This window comes from Scatophagus argus, chromosome 9 (assembly GCF_020382885.2).
Source record: "Scatophagus argus isolate fScaArg1 chromosome 9, fScaArg1.pri, whole genome shotgun sequence".
Taxonomy (NCBI): Eukaryota; Metazoa; Chordata; class Actinopteri; family Scatophagidae; genus Scatophagus; species Scatophagus argus.
In genome coordinates, this window is record NC_058501.1 from 14,185,077 (window position 1) to 14,188,972 (window position 3,896).

The window sequence follows — 3,896 nt, forward strand, 5'->3', positions numbered from 1 at the left end:
CATCAGTGCGTCTCTGCTTCTTCAGTTTTTCCTCAAGCATAATTTCAAAAAACAGTTTGTACATTTTCATTTCTACATCATTTGCTTTTAATGACCTGCAAAATATCTTGGTCAGACATGACTTTCCTCATAGACAGATATCCATATATATATATTTTACATAAACTGACATTTTCCTCTGATACCTTTGAGCAAAGGGGAACTATTGTATGTGCGTGCTGGTAACAAACATGCACCACAGAGTATTTCTCCATGCACTCTGCCTGTTAACATACACAATACACCACAGGCGTTCACTGCTGCACGGCCCCTTTGAAGAATTTTATAACCGGAAAATGTGAACGTTATCTAAGATCCAGCACCTGATAGTGACCCAGCTGCAAGCCGAGAGGCCTGTTCGGAAATACAGGGGTTCAGATACCATGATCTGATTGTGTGTGTTTGTATTTAAAGAGCATAAAATAAAGCTCTGAAGAGAAAAGTTACCAATACAGTATGGTGTGTATGTGTGTGTGAGTGTATAGGCTGCAGCTATTGATACCTTAATGTAATATGATGTGTTGTTATTTGTAGACTGAGCTCAGAAATATTCATGTCTGTGAGGTTCAGTGTATGATAATGCACCAGGAGTACAGACCTCAAGGACCGACTACCTGGAGCGATGCTGTCATCTAGCATTTGGCTTTATAATTAAAATGAGCTCTAGTGTGCATGTGTGTATCTACATTTGTGTGTGTCTGTGTGTTACCTCTTGTCCATGCGGCTCATCTGCAGTGCTGTGTGATTAATGACTCCAGGGGTGAGTGAACATCGGCAGTCAGCCCTTTCTGGTTATTCTGAGCTGACCTAGTGTGAGTGGGCCATAGTGGACACAAAGCCTCGGGTGATCTCAAAATCCTTGGCTATTCTCTCACCTGTACATCAGCCTCGGCGCTGCAGGAATATTTTCACTTGCTGAGAGAGGCGGGTGCAGTTTCTACACAAGGACACACATTCACTCATCAGGAAAGGACACTCATAGTTTACTCTCATTCCAACTCTGTGCTGAAACCCACTCTCAGCAATGCCAGAGTGGCTCTCAAAGAGGCCAAAGTACAGAGTTAGTATTGTATAAATATATTGCAGCATCACATATCTACAGGGCTCCATCTTTCATGTTTTCTTCTGTCAAATTGGCCTTTCTGGGAATTAACATACACATAAACAAAAATCATTACATTGCTTAGTTAACGCCTGAGGTGTATTCATTTGCATTTGTTTCTACCTGTATGTCAAGCTGTCTTTGCAGACCCTAGCACTATGTGTTCAGTCTCCTGGGAAACCGACCCATAATTACTTTTTGTGTGTGTGTGTGTGTGTGTGTGCGCGTGTATCTGTATGTGTTTTTTAATAATCGACGGTAATGAGATGAGCGGAGGGGAGAATAATCCTGGATTAACAGCTTAAAAATGCATGTGTCGCCATAACAACACCCTGATTGGGACTTAATCATTGAAATACAGACACACAAACACTTACTATCCATGCACACACACACACACACACACACCAGCATAGCAACCACCAATTGTCCGTGCATCCGATAGCTGAAAGCCACAAGCTGTGTGTGTGTGTGTGCTGTTTATCCTGTGTTGGTGTATGTGTGCATCGTTGACTTAATTAGAGAGTTAAGCGGGGTGCTCCTCTGAAGGGATTAAGGGGGAAATTATCAGAATCTGGAGACTTAAAGCTGAAACCAGTTAAATGGAAACAGGAGGAGGGAGATCAGGCCTCAGAGGAGGAAGGAATTTGAGAGGCAGCACACTGCTGGGTATACACACATTCACATGTTCATTTGTGTAAATTGTCCGCTTGAAGTCACGCTTAAGCACTCACATTTGCTTTAGGGTCCATGAGCAATTCTTGCATCCTCTTAAAGCTACTACTGGGATTTTTTTTTAGTCATGGACACCGGGTGAAGGAGAGGTTTCATGGATATTCTATGATACCACTGAATGACAAAGCAGGACAAAGAAAACCAAGGCCAAAAAACACTCCACAGGCAAACGGAAACTGCATGTCACTCATCTCCATTACTTCCTCGGTGCTGTAGTCGTGTATTCAAACTGTGAATTAACAGCATAATGAGAGTGGTGGTTGTCTGACCCGGGGGGGTTTTCTTGACAGTCACTGTGAGAAACCATGTCTCATCTGACCTTTATCCTCTGCAGTGAAACCATTTCCTTTGTAGGATGGATTTCCTGGATAATGTATGCAGTGTGTTTGACCTGAGAAAATCTCTGCATCTCGTGAATTGATGCAAACGGTTAATACTCAGAGCTTTGAGGTTCTTAATATGATCATTAAAAGGTGATATGGTTCGTCACAGAGTGGTCTTATTGGAAAAAATAACGTGTTTTTCCCCTAATCAATGTGGCAAGAGGCCAACAGCCATTATATGATTCATTTGATTGCTTTAAATGAAATATTTGTGAAAAAGTTTCTGTGAGAGTTGTTGTTTTTCTCTTCATTGTATTCTGCAGAAACTCATTACATCTAGTAATTAACTCTCAGAAAAAAGTCTTCTCATCATCGATCTGTGTTTTTGGTCAATAAGGCTATTTTAGACCATCCTACTGCTTCTATTGTCTGAGGATTGAATGTGTTCATGCATCTCTGCATGGACACAGTTTATTTGTGTGTTGTTTTTGTTTTGAGTGTATGTGCGCATAGTAATCTTTGGTGGGAACATCTGTCTCTCAGAGATAACATAACCGGGGAATTAGCCATGCTGTCTTACAACAGAGCATCACATCTCACTATTACAGCCTACTAAATTACACCCTATTACACCTCTGTGTTTATGTGTGCGCACAGAGGAGTGTAAGCAATGTGCTGACAGTGTCATGTCCTTGGGCAGCTGTGCCAAGTTTAAGAATATCACCGAGCCCACTACCTCCTCTAAGTCTTAAATCCATCGTAGAACAGAATTCATGTAGTTATTTCTACACAAACAAGTCCCTCCTGAACAAGAGAGCCAAACATACAGTAAGTGAATAGAATTTAAGAAAAAACAGACTGGTGTTTCATGGGATAAAAGTGCTTATCTGGTGAAGAATTATATACAGTTACACACTACACACACACACACACACACACACACACATATATATGTGTGTGTGTATATATGTATTATTTAAATTCCATAATTAGACGGAAGCCCTAGCTTTCAGCAGTGTCTCTCGACACAAAAGTGGTGACAGATTACTCTTTGAACTGTACCTTTTCAGGAGTTCTAACACTCATAGAAGTGAACAAAGTGACGCATCAACCTAACATCAAAAATGCATAATGCCGTGTGATCAAATGATATATAGCAGGTGACATCTGACTATGCAGCTAATGGCAACCAGACTTTTCAGCTTTTAGTGCATTCTAATCTTAAGCAGCTCAGTCCTTTTTAACTTTATTTTGACTTGTAACTTTTGCATATGTTTGTGTGGCTCAGTAGAACAGTTAAAATATTATCCTTGCTGTTAGTATAGCAACTATTCCTGCGAGGCACGGAGAGTCAGTTAAAAGATGTAAAATGGAGTGGAACAACCTGGTACTCTATATCACACCCTGGCAAGACTCAACAAAACTTTTAATGAATGTCACTGCGAAAGGTACAGGACGAACTTGGTTTGTGTTATAATTCTGCAAAGCACATTGTGCTGTGAAAGTCTGTGCTGTACAACAGAATTCAAATGTGAAAATGTAGACTCTGAATGAGGGAAATTTGAGAGGACAAAGTGTAATGGTGCCTTTTCTTCTGTATAGTCAGAGAACAGCCAGGGGAACTGAATGCAGCCCCACTGACCTGGTTGAATCAAAGAGATGGGTAGGAGGCGAGAGCACAAAAAGAGGAAAGAAGA